This window comes from Zerene cesonia, chromosome 10, assembly GCF_012273895.1.
Source record: "Zerene cesonia ecotype Mississippi chromosome 10, Zerene_cesonia_1.1, whole genome shotgun sequence".
Classification (NCBI taxonomy): Eukaryota; Metazoa; Arthropoda; class Insecta; order Lepidoptera; family Pieridae; genus Zerene; species Zerene cesonia.
In genome coordinates, this window is record NC_052111.1 from 8,079,406 (window position 1) to 8,093,585 (window position 14,180).

Here is a 14,180-nt window from a genome sequence, read left to right on the forward strand (position 1 = left end):
ATGAAAGTAAGTCCATTTGAAAGCGTCATATAATTTCTAAGAGTGAGAAGACTGTGAAATATCTGTCCCCTACCCTGTTATCTATGTTTCTATACTATTAATATATTGCTGAAGAATTTTTTTGAACGCGCTAATCTCAAACACTATGTCTTATCTCAGAATCGATTTCAAATTCATTCTTTCAACGTTGGACATGTAGTGATGAGTGCTATAGGCAACTAGTTTTTTAAAAAAGACTCTTTCACGGACATCTAAACTTAGTGGTTCATTCTTATATATTCGGGAGTATAGCAGTAAACGGTTCTTAAAAATAAAATTTAAAATTTAAAATAAATGACAGTTTTTGACCAATCAAAACGATTTATAGCAAAGAGGTTATACATCTTTATAAGCCGTGAAGTCGTAACTCGTTTTAGTCGTAAATAAAAATTAAGTGTACATCTAAAGTCATTCTTATAATTAAGCGGAAGAAATTGCGTATTTTATTAGCGTAATAAATGTCGTGTCGCAAATAGCTGGATGTGACCCTTTTTATTTTGAGAAAAGGAATTCTTATTTAAATAAGAGAAGAATTATTTGCGCGCGTGCTTTTATTTGTACCTTTGTAAGTGATGTCTCGAAGGTAATAAATGCGTATAAATTCTAGTTTCTGTTCTAGTTTGTTTGTTATAAGAAACATCAATTGTGATGAGAAATGTCTTCATATGTATGATTGTTTTTGAGCTGATGGCTGGGCGTTTTATAAAAATATAAAACAAATGACTAAACTCTTTTTGATTGTATGAGAAATTTTATCTAGAGAGCAGTGCTTGCGTATCGTACGGCATATCAAATATGAATCTTTCTTTTATGATGAATAAAATAATATTTAACCCTTAATCTGCAATTAATAAAACCGAGTAACAATATGCTTTCGTCCCGTTCGTCTTATCACATAAAAATATGAACAAAATGATGATGAAGGAAATAAGAAAGGCATTGTATAAAGAGAGATATACAGTTGACGGTAAAAAAAATGTGAAAACCAATACTCGCATACTTTGGGTAAAGACCAACCACAGTATATAACCAAAGATAAACTAGTATTAATAAATGAGAGGTTCGGTGCTGATGAAAAAGCCTCGAAGTTAGTCGATAATATTTTATAAGCTTGTCTTCAACGCGCTCCCCGGGGCATACGTGGGGGCGATATGTACTCACATAATATGTATCTCAGGATCGTTGATATTGTAAGAAAATAACATTTCCATGTAATTCCGCGAAGTTTAAGGTTTATTTTAGGTTGGGTCTTGTTTCGTGGTTTAGGAGAGCAAATAGAGATATTGAACTTGCTTTTAAAGTTTCGTATAATATAGTCTTTATTTAATATGAGGTTTGGGTTCAAGCGAAATTCGTTGTTAGTGACTATATTTTTGTGCATTCACGTTCATGTGCTTTAGTGTTCAATTTTTTTTTGTGAATATTAATGAGATTATTTCAAAGTTGGAATTTAATCTTTATGAAAGTGGTGAGTGATGTATGTGGTATTTTGTTTAACTCGATGAATAATTTCGTTTGACTGCAGTCGCGAGCCGTTAGTCTATCATGTAACTGAATAAATAATACACTAACTGTAACGTCAGCAGCTACAGATATCAAAACTGTTCATTGTTCACCTACTGTTGATATCTCGCCAACTTGTATAAGTTAACGCATTGCTATGGATACTTTATAAGCAATCGCTGTAATAAATGCTAGAAAATGATTAAATTCTTAAAATGCTGGGACTTTAAAGTCGAGTATACATTATATAATTTGAAAAATATTTGTATTTCAGTGTCAATAGAGACACAAGAATAAAAAAACAGTCTTAGGTGACGCATAGGTTTGTAAATGGCTTTGCTTGACCATTATATTGCTATATAGTATGCAGTATTAAATAGTAACTCTTGCCATTAAAAAGTTTTAAATTGCCTTGCCAGCCATGTCTGTATGGATAATAAAAATCAGGATAAGCACTACCAGTATGTAAGAGGTGACTGATTTTAGGGGTTACAATATTTTGCACTTAAGCTTGAATCCTTCCGCTTAAAAAACTTGAAGCCTTGTAACATCTTCATAGCAAGAGATTATAATTGCACTTTACTTTCCTTATGTTGGCTCGTATCCTTTTCTGTTCCCTTCTCAGTCCCTTTATTCCTTCAATCAATCCTATCCTTTTTTTTATGCGTATAAGTTGTCAATTTTATATAGGCCATTTGCACAGGCATATGAACTCTGCAAATGTTTATGGGCTGTGCTGGTCGAACATCAGGCGAACCATCACCATTTTCCAAATATCATAAAAAACTAATACTTTATACTATTCATACATCGATCGAACCGTCTTTTGTATCTATAAATGTGTGTGTGTTTGTTGCTTTTTCACGCAAAAAGTACTGAACCGATTGCATTGAAATTTGGTACGTAGACAGATGGACAACTGGAAAAACATATAGGCAACTTTTTATCCTGATATTCCTACGGGATACGGACTTACGCGGGTGAAACCGCGGGGCGCAGCTAGTACACACTAAACGTAAAACTTCTCAGTATGGCTAAACATACGAAATTTAAACAATTGCAACTATGTAACCAGCGCGAAGAATAAACGCATATTATAAGAACGAAACAGTTAATAAACGTCAGAAGATAACATGGGTTCCACATAGGTTAGCATTGCAGGCAACTGAGGCAGTGGACTAATAAATCGGAATAGTCGACTAAACGCCAGCGTCCTTGACACAAGGGCGCTCGACCCACTGGCGAGATATATTAATCTTTAGCACACACTAAACGAATATGAAAAATAGTGTCAAGGAAGTTTTTAACGAGATTTATGTAAGGGAAGTGGAGCGGCAATTACTTTTGCCCGCTGCATTTAGCTTCAGGTATTTATGCTGTGACGTTAGTTCCCTGAAAATTCAATTACGGTGCAATATTAGTTTTATGTGCGTTCATTTAGACAATTTGTTTATCTAACATGTATTATGTATGCACATTATTATCAATAACGAAAAGCAAAACTCATAAGAAGTTTTTACTTGTCTTTATATGCCTAAAATCATAGCTATTTCAAAGCATTATTATAACAACATTGTATTTGACAATGAGACATAAATAGTCATTAAATATACAACAGAAAGTGAACATTACGGTTGCGTATGTGAAAAATATAAATGTGAGCTAAATAACAAAGAACTTCCCGCGCAATTGTTATTTTTGCATGAATTGCTTAAATGTTCACCTTGTATCAGTCGTAACCATCGTATTGCTGCCAATTAATTCTCTTTCTTAATATGGATTTTAACCGCAGAATATTGTAATAAATTATATAATTTGTAACTGCATTCTTGCAAATTAATTTAGTTGGAATTTGAAATAGATTTTCTTAGAATAGGCTTTTTACCTCACATTGATATTGTTGACCAAAGATAAGAAGAATTAACAAGCAACTGAATAAATGAGACGAGATATACAGTAATGAAATGTTATGAAAATTCCAAATAACATTTCACGGTCTAGTTTTGTTCCACTTTGAGTCAGCATAAAGCGGAGACAAACTTAATTCTGATTCCTTGCTCAGTTACGAAACAACGAATTCGGGAATCGAATATTTATGTTTGTTCAAAGCAAAAAGGAAATTACATATGTAAGAGACAGCTTTTGAATTCACAATGCGATAGATTTCAAAAGTTTCCAGAACAAATGTGACTGAGACTGATGCTCGAATGAATTTAATATCTCGATTGCTTACTAGTAAATACTGTGTAGCAATCTTGTATCTAGCATTGATTGGAGTAGTTCTCGATTGACGACAGTTTATCGTTAGAGTTGCTAATTAAAGATGTTTTGGTGAGATTGACATTTCAAACGAATTTTGCTCCACGAATTTGAGATGTTTACTTTAATTAAATAGTGTTTGTTCTCGAGCTTATGCGTAATGATTAAACGCTCAAACGATTTTTAAATTAACATGATTTGAAACAGTAAATATGCGTAATTAGAATAATTATTTAGATTTGTCTGTTCATAGTAAGAGACTGTATTAACTTAGTACATGACGTTCAAATAATCATTTGCTGGTATTTTAACTTTTAATTATCATTAAATAAACGCTGAAAAATTAAATTAAAAGTGCTTTCATGTTTGTAGTAGGCCCTTTTTAAATTAATTAATAATTGTCTTTTGTTAACGAAAATTTTGTTTGACTGTTACACACTATAGCAGAAAGTAGTATATAATGTACAATGGGATTGAATATGGTCTTTATGTGGTAACACGTGTTATAATCAAAGTCATAAATGTATTTTCTTTCTTTCTAAATAGACCATATATGTTCACACTGCAGAGATATAGGCCACCTATTGCGTTCAAGCCATAATCCACGCAGACCAAGTGCAGGTTGGCAGACGTCACATGTCGTCGAACATTTATTACATCATACTTAAATTGCACCTAATTTTCTCCGAATTCTATCACTGAATCCACAATATGCACTTAGAGTATACAGGCGAGATGTGCTTCAGTAATGGCTGTATCATCGCTAGTTTTAATTATGACTTCATGAGCCCAGCTCCGACTAAAATGTTTGCTCAGTAAACGCGCTGAGGGGGTCAATTAACATAATATAGCCTTTATCAAAATATTGCCACTCAGTGGCTTGGGTTATATAATGTTATCAGAGTATGAATTATAAATTTTTTAAAAGGCTTCATTATAAGTGGTTATATGGGGAGTGTCCGTGTTGTTTTGGTGGTTGTATTTTGATCAATGACTAGATTGGCGTAGATTGGTTAGAATTTAGATTGTCGGTTCGACGGAGTACTGAAAAATATTGCGTTATATATGTTAGGTTTTAATAGTTATTATATCGTTTTACATGATATTTTTATATATTTTATGGATGAAGTTTGTAATGTAATGTTGTATAAGCTCAGGCCTCGGTCAGCTTGCGACTAAATGGTTTTTGGAAGTTTCTGACAATTAAATTGATATTTTAACCTTTGTTTTACATATATGATGAGTTCGGAATATGTAATAACATATAATAGTTATAAAGAAACATTACTTGATTAATACATCCAAAATATAAACGATCACCATTTAGAATCGAGCTTCAATGATCACAATTCAGATAATATGAAAGTCACAGCTGTAATAAACATAAAAAGGATACGCTTTACACAACCATTTAAAAGTTAATACGTAAGCCCTGTACAAATGCATAGGGAATTGTTTTTATTGCTTTATTTTCAGGTTTTAAAGTAAGTGCTTTGACCTTATTAGGGTGTGTACATAAGGGCTTAAATGCGTTGTTTATTCATGTGGGAGGACTTCGGTTGTTGGTAATGTGTAATGGGTTTAACTGGATATGTTTTGTGCATTGTATTTTTATGATAAAGGTTTCGACTGATAAATTTAAAGCGTTATCAAAACATTCGCTCTCTGCTTGCTTAAAAGCTTAGTGAGGTATGGTCAGTCAGAGTTCAATGATCGCTTTTATTAGCTTCACCTGTATGTTTGTATGCTTGTATGAAACCGAGGTCTTTAGACTCGATTATGGTCTCCTTTAAACTAACAGATTTAATTTAAACTTTGTACACTTATCAAGGACTAGCTGCGCCCCGCGGTTTCACCCGCGTAAGTCCGTATACCGAAGGCATATCGGAATAAAAATATACCTATATGTTATTCCACTTATCCAGCTATCAACGTAACAAATTTTATTGCAATCGGTCCAGTAGTTTTTGTGTGAAAGATTAACAAACATACACACATCCTTACATACTTTAGCATTTATATTAGTAGGATAGGATAGTAGGATTAGTGACAATGCAATATTGTCATGAATTAATGTTATTCTGATTATGAGCTCCAGGAATGAATAATTTCATCACATTCTGTATCAGATCTTGTAAGACATATTAGTGCATTATATAATTTAAGCGTGTTTTTATATATGTCCTTTTGTTTCACAGTAAACATTTGTTTAAATAACAGGCAATATAAAATAGTGGCAATATATATTATTAGCTGCACCCGACAAACGCTGTTCTGCCTTACTCTTATCATTAAGGGGTATGAAAAATAGATGTTGGCCGATGCTCATAGATACCGGATAAGCACAAAAAATTTCACCAAAATCGGTCAAGCCGTTTCGGAGGAGTAGGACAACGAAAACTGTGACACGAGAATTTTATATATTAGATGTCTATAGCTCTCGCAAAATTGTGCGTTCAATTATTCTTTCCTTTTCTATTTGACAAGTTTATTTGTACCTTTGTGATGTTTATGAAAATGTCGTCCTTTGATGTGTTCTGCTTACATGTTTAATAAAACACAAATTGGTACCGATCGATATTGAAGATGGCGTTGGTGTTGTTTATCTACTATATAAAAATAAGTCGGGTTTTCCTTCCTGACGCTATAACTCCAGAACGCACGAACCGATTTCCACGGTTTTGCATTCGTTGGAAAGATCTTGGGCTCCGTGAGGTTTATAGCAAAGAAAATTCAGGAAAAATTTCAACAGAAAAGCGGGAAAATCATTTTTCACATACAGCCATCTGGTGGCGAAACGGAGTTCGCCGGGTTTGCTAGTTGTATATAAATTGAATAGCTAAATAGCTAAATGTTATGTGAAGAATATTACATCCATACATTTTTTTAAAGTTATTAGCCTTTTTTAAATTAAACGACTTTTAAAGTCTTTTTTACCTTACCATTTTTAATATGGAATCTGATAGATTCTAGAAGGGGAAAGAAAACTACATTGAAATCACTGTATTCGTTCGGGAGTTATGATGGCACAGACAGACAGACACGTTAAACTTTTAATACTCCTTTTTTGCGTCGGGGGTTCTGGAATCGGGAGTTGCCATTTAATAAAAAAGAAGAAGGAGAAGCGTCAGGGGTTAAAGACAAATGACTTTTATGAACTTGTATGTAGCCATGAGGTAAGCTGACTCATAATCATTATCCTAAACAAACTTTTATTTATTCAATTAAACATCTAGAAGCACTTGAATCAAATTTAGTCTTACCATTTACAAATATCTACTGATCTATTCAAATCAAAATCATAATTAAATATGGCCGCGTAGATTGATCACAGCCACACACAATATAAAAGTAAAATATTTAAATAGTATACTCATAAGACATATAAATATTTTCATTGTAAAAATTACAATGATATTATATTAATCAATAAAATTATATACACTTACACACACACATACACTTACATACACTTGTACACAAAGTTAATCGTTACTAATCAAAAATATTAAACCAGCTTTATGACGCAGGTATTTAAGCAAGTTCTCTTGGGGAATTAAAGCAAATGGAGCGATACGAATAAAACGTACACTCAAAGGTATTTGTGATCCGAATCGTTTCCATTTCATGATTTGGAAATTTTCGATCACATAAATATAATGAATTATATATGAAGTCAAGTAAAAAGCAACAACAGACGAAACTTTCAAGTTACAGAAGTTTTGTATTTTTTTTATATTATTTTAAGTACCTCATTTTTTAATATAGTGGCTTTACGCTTAAATGTCTTTTCGAAATGAGAACCTTCCACCCTATTCAATAAAAATCCGATTAACAATATTTTCTTGTTTTAAATTTTACACGAGTATTATACATTTAGAAATGAAAGATTTAACGGATTTTAAACGGGTTCCGGCGCGCGTCACACAGTCTTCCTGTGTCCACCTTCTCTGTGAAGTGTTCGAAACGTCTGGTTAAATAGCCTAATTAATAAATCTCGTTTAACATCCGTTAAAAAGTCATTAATTCATTATAAATTCATCATCAATAAACCAAAGAAAGACGTCGCAAATCGGTGCTGGTGTTTCAGACCTTAGTATAATATTTAACAAAATAAATATTGTATTACAAATCATATCAATATCAGTCTTATTTGCGCTCTTCGCCATTCAATTTCGTCCTTCCCAACATAAACACACTATTATATCACCCAATTATTTGCGCTATGAAAACATTTTTAGCATACGTTACACAAACGTCTCGAGTACTCTTACGAAAACTGATTTTCTTTAAGAAAAACTGTCACAACCAGACGCTTTGGTTCTGTAAAAGCGATGTAATACCGTCCCTGCGCTAGACGTTAAGTTTATTTAGAGTGCTAATTCCGCTGAAGGTTGAAAGAACTCGCGACGTAGACGCCTATAAAAGCAATGAGTCGAGATCAGTGCCTAAACGACTCATGTTACAAGGCTTATGAGTTGCTGTAGTGTTGCGGGTTAAATGAGCAGGCCTTTGATGGTATACAAACTATCCTTCTTCACTTTCTCCTTTCCTCTTCCTATTTCCTTGCTTTAATGTAAATTTTCCAACGTTGATGTGATGTGTTGGAAAATGTACCGTAATTTAGAATTTCATGATGATGAGTAAATATTTCTGCAATACAATTGTAAGGTCAATATTGCTTTCCTTAAAAGAACCAATGCTTTAAAAAAATCGTAAAACGAAAGATTCGAATTCGAATTTTGAATTTCGCATCATCTATTATGTTTGGTCGTAGATGTATGAAAGCAGCTTCTGCCCACGGCTTCGCCCCCATAATTTAAGAAAAATATAAACACTCCCGGGGCTTTACCTATTCATAATTTCCGTCCATATCCTTAGGATTTCTACGATAAAAATCATCCATTGACTTTTTGGGGTCTCAAACTATGTGTATAACAAATCGGTTTAGTGTTTTCGGTGTCAATAAGAGACAGAGTTACTCTCGCATTTATAACATTAGTATTAATTATAAATATGTATCCTGGTCCCTCATAATATGGCTTAACGATATAAAGCACGACATTATGCTGTGGAACCTTGCTATATACATACATTGTAGTGACAAGTTTCACTACACTTGAGTGACAAGCAGTTAGGGCTTACCCTAGTTTGTTCCAGATTAGATTATCCAGCGCACGTGCTAGGTATTCATTTAATTTAAGAGTCATTGGTCTAGATATAACACCTATCTCTTACGTAGGATCTATATTAAAATACAAAAACTGTTACCGTCCGTTAGGAATAGAAGGGGACTGGGATAAATAACGCTTTTCCATCGTAATAAAATGAAATAATGAAAATTTTATTCATATTTCGCTTTTTTTACCTTTCTTCCTAGGTTGCCTGGTAGAGATCACTGCACAGTGATAAGGCCGCCGATTGTACTATATTGTCGTTGTGTAATTGTTTCCATGTGGATTTTTTGTTTGTCATGTACAATAAAGAGTTAAATAAATAAATAATAATATATGAACAGAAGTGTTAAAAAACACAGCTTTTCACGAAAGGATGGAAGGCAAATTAACTCGGTACTTCGAATAAATAACGTCCAAAGGAAAAGCTGAGCGCTGCACTGAAATTGATCTATCAAGTTAAATTACTATGCTTGATCTGAAATATTGACCTTCTACCTACACTAAATAAGATACAAAACAACGTATTTTTAAGTGCAAAAAGTGTAGCATTAAAGTACCAAGCGTAACCATCAAGTATTAAGGAAAACTACAAGGACAAATTAAAAAAAAACGTTACACAATTTTTTTTTTCACATTTGTATTATTTTAAGGATTTACAGTCTTTCAAATTCGATCAGTGAACCAAACAAAACACGAATAGCTTATTATAGAAGCTTATATGTACTTATAATCGAATTTGCGTATTGTGAAGAGGGGAAGTAGGAATTATTTATAGAATCATGTATTTATTGTGACGGCAACGGAGATGTTTCAAATATTTGTATTTGCAGCTTCAATCAATATTCGAAATATTTTTTTTTATTTATGGATCGTTTATGACATTTGGCATGACGTGTATAATGATAGAATTGGAAAATTAAAGACTATAATATATATTATTATACTATTTGTCTATTTCATTCGTAGTTTACTTGTAGTTCTTATTTTCTTTTCCTTTATACGTTAAACGTAAACATTGCAAGGAGAGAGGAACATCACCTTTTAATGCTGTAGCCATATTGTATATTTTACTATTCTGTAGTTCCATATTTAAATGACATTCCCGCCAATTTAAAACACATTTAGCGTTCGAGAAAGCTTCAGTTCAGAAACTTATATGAACGTGATATTTACATAACTTAGAGCGTAGTTGCCGCTTCCACAGAGATTGGCGCGTTATATATTATCTATGTTTGTACGTGTGAGAATAAACCGGCTATTGTCTTTGCTGTCCATTGTTGTTTGAAATGGAAGCCTCTGGAAGTATTGTTATATCCCTCTTTTCATATTGAATAGAATCCATAAATCGTTATTTAAAATGCCATCCGTTTTTAATAGTTTTTTGTGATGGAGAGCTTTTTGTAGAACATTGTATTGAATTGTAATCAATTTTATCTTTCGAAATTTATTGTTTTTTTTAGGTTTTATACTACCTCTCCGACCGTGGATAACGTTTTATTACATGAATATAATATTTAATACTTTTTGTTATATTTCATCAAGAACTGATATTATATGATTTATATAGTATAATTTCATCACAGAATTAATGCCTTGTCTTAATCATTACCAAATTCATTACAATGTTTTCGGAAATTAAGGCATACAGCTTATGGACTGATAATTTGTCCTGAGGTTCCAAAAAGGTTAAAACAAAAATAACAATAGTAATTATATTATGAACGCATGTAAATACACGTAGCTAAAATCGATGGTTGGTACAAATATTTGCTATTTGGATAAAAGCGTTGATGGACAAAATTGTAATTGGTTGTGTTTTTGTTTCAGGCATAAATCGGACACGATGATAACCGAAGGTTGGTAAATAAAATTATAATATAATCAATTATAAGGGTTTTGGTTACGTAGCTGATACGAAAGTACCTAATCCTGATCCTAAAAGAACTACTAGGTACTTAAATTTGTCTATATATGAATACATGCATAATGAATATGTATAGAGGATGAGGTTTTCCCGCGTAATTTGCAGCATTTTTCACGATTTTTCACGCTCCCGATGTCGTTTGGTATCTTGATATGATATTAAAGTCACCTCGCTTCAATGAGCTATGTGACACTTATCAACCGACGTCCTAAAACGAAGGAGGTTCACAATTAGACTTTTTTGGGTTTGTTACCCAGTGAGTATCATGGAAAGCTAAGCTAAGAAAGTGGGTTTTATATAAATCAATGTGTTTTCATCCGATTGTGAAATCATCGAAATTGTTATTTGATTCAATTTTAGATTAGCATTGGTACTTCCTAACCGGGATTGCGGTGAACATTTTTGTAGAAGATAATTATATATAATTTTAATCAGTATTTTCTGTGACTAGCACGTTCTAGCTAACAGCATTTCAAATATATATTTATTTAATTGCACGACATGTCAGATATAGTTATCATAATATATATTTCTTTCTTAACTTGTCGTCTTTGCTTACTATCTAACATTTAATTTCAATTCTTGTGCAAAACTGTGGATTCTTTCTGGATGAAAACAGGATTACTCGAATTCTTGGAAATAGGCACCGGTTGAAACCTAAGCGAAATGGAAGATTAAATTTAAAATTCTTTTTCAAAAGCACTGTTTTATTTATTCGAGAACTTTTTCTATAATTAAATAGTATAATGAGTAAAACCATATTTGTTGGTAAAGAAAGATACTGTTATTATATTGGTAGATTTGAGATTATAGATACCTATATATTTGAATAGAAGTTATTGTGAATTATGAAACACTGGCAAGAACAACACACAAAAAACACTAGATTTCGATTTGTATTATAGATTCAACACTTGAAAAATATTAGAAATAATACAGGGCAATATATAAATAGATGTACAAGTAATTTTCCGCCCTTTCGATGTTGGAGAAGTTATGATCCGCTTTTATTGGTGCATTTACACATTCGTGCGAATAGCGAGGCGATTATCGAGGCTAATAGCGAACACGCATATGTAAACAATGATAATATGATTTTCGAATATTGTCGATAAAAACAGTTTCGGCAGAACATGAACTTACTGTGTTGCTCACGAACGTATGAGCAATGTATCAGCTAGTGATAGGACACATGGCGAAAACGCACTAATGCACCATCAAATGTATTTTAATATTCCCCTAACTTATTAATTCACGAACGCGCGAACGTTCAAAACAATCTCTTGTAAAATTCTTCACGAGAAATGCTCAGCGAAAAACGCGCTTTATTAGTCAAGTGGTGAATTCTAAACACTCCACAGGCTTACAATTTACACTGTTTTAAAAAGTTTAACCAAATTGAGATTCTTTGTGGTAATTTTGTAATTCACTGCGGTGCTTCGCTTTCGTGTTGCGTTGTTCCTTAGAAGGGTTCTCTTGTTTAAAGTTTTATGACAGATTTCAACTGACCCCCATTACAGCTGGGAGCGGAAAAAAATGTTTTCGTTGCGAAAGGGTTGTATGGAAATTCCCTAAACATGGGATTGTTAGATGAAGAGGTTTTCTAATTTGTTTTTTGGGAAGATTTGTTTCATTGCGACGTGTAACTTTTAATGGAGCATTCGGTTCTTGCTTGGAGTTTTATATATATAAATAACAACAGCTACTACTGCCCTATAATAAAATCACGTCCTTTTGAATCTAAATCAACTTCTCTTTATAGTCTATGACCAACTGACTACTCCTTTTTCTCTTAAAAACTTCTTCTACGGTTGTTGTTAAGTTGAATGATCCGTGTTCCTTTCATAGAATATATTTATATGTGAGATATCAATCGATTAAAGGTGATAAATTTACATGACACAAAGGAAAATTAAATTTCAATATTAAATCATCTCGTAAACATAACGGATGCATAATATATTAGATGACAGAGCAAATGTCTCCTTAGGGACATTCAGAGACCGCGTAGGTAAAATTCTTAACGTATATGTGCAGTAACAGGGGCAGTAAAACTGTGTTATATGCGGGAGTGAATAAGACTGTTTATTCTTTATTCCCAAATCGATAGTATCCCTTGACCAAAAACAGATATGATAAAAAATATCAGTACTTACAAAGACACTACACGAAAGCACGGAGTTTCGTAGACTATCGTAGCGCTTGCTACGCCAGTCTCATAATCACGTTTTATCGTTTCGAGAACTTTCGTCTTTAGTAAAAACTTGTGTCATTAGTTTGTTTTGAAGCCTTGGTTTTTCAAGGTTTGAAGTTAGCTTAGCTAATCAATATTAACGTAACTATGCTGATAGTAATGGAAAAACCTTATGTAAATGTCACAATACATGCCTGATCTTATTTATATGTAACGGGAAATTAATGAGAAGTTCTCGATCTTAGAAGCATTTATCAAAATTTGACTGTACCTTCCGTTAACCCATATACCAGTAAAGATCAGTTGCGAAATGTCAGAAAATGTCATGTGGTATTATTGACCTTTGTGTTTCACATACAAGGACAACTAACCTTGTGATGCTTTTTGTGAAATTTTGTTCAATCAATTATTATGAAAAAAAAACATGTATAGATTGAGATAACATTATGGCGACATTATTTTTAAATAGTGAACTGTAGTTTTGCTGTCAAAGATTTTCTTTTTTATCATTTGGGCCTTCCTTTGCTTAATATTGACTGTAACAGAGATAGCTACCGAGAAGTGTTGCTAACCTTCGCAATCCCAATTTGTAACAAAACCTTTGTGTTTTTCTACTATACACTGTTGCCATCGACGCCAGTTGTGACTCAGATTAGATTGCAATCCTTATTGCTTATCTAACGACAGATATTCAGAAAACATTAAAAATTCGGTATCAATCTCTTAGCTATTTGAGCTTAAGCCTTAGCTATTTTGTTTACGATAGAAGGCGTGAAGGCGTAGGTCATATAAAGAAGGATAAAATTTAAATGTTATTCTTACAACTGCTTGTTTCATTTCAAAGCAATCCCTCTGGAATTCGAAGTGCGTATTTTTACGGACACTTTATAGTTGTACTTTTATTTTGTAAGATTTCAAGTTTCGGCTATTCTCAAGCCAATTACTAATATAATGTCGAACGAAACACATAAATACAAATACTTTCCTACTACTGCCATATGGTAACGTATAAAGAATGGATTGATCTAGGGAATTGAGGAAACATCTGAGAAGATTAATGAAAAGAATACGGACCTCCGGCTTC

General features: G+C 32.8%; 1 protein-coding gene across 11 annotated transcripts in view; it reads left to right on the forward strand.

The window, feature by feature from the left end:
• Positions 1-14,180, forward strand: part of LOC119829729 — a 109,142-nt gene that overhangs the window by 67,187 nt on the left and 27,775 nt on the right. For all 11 annotated transcript variants that reach the window (XM_038352368.1, XM_038352374.1, XM_038352373.1 and 8 more), the window contains exon 2: positions 10,806-10,834. The gene's annotated coding sequence lies outside the window, so the exon portion shown is untranslated. The remainder of the gene's footprint in view (positions 1-10,805; positions 10,835-14,180) is intronic.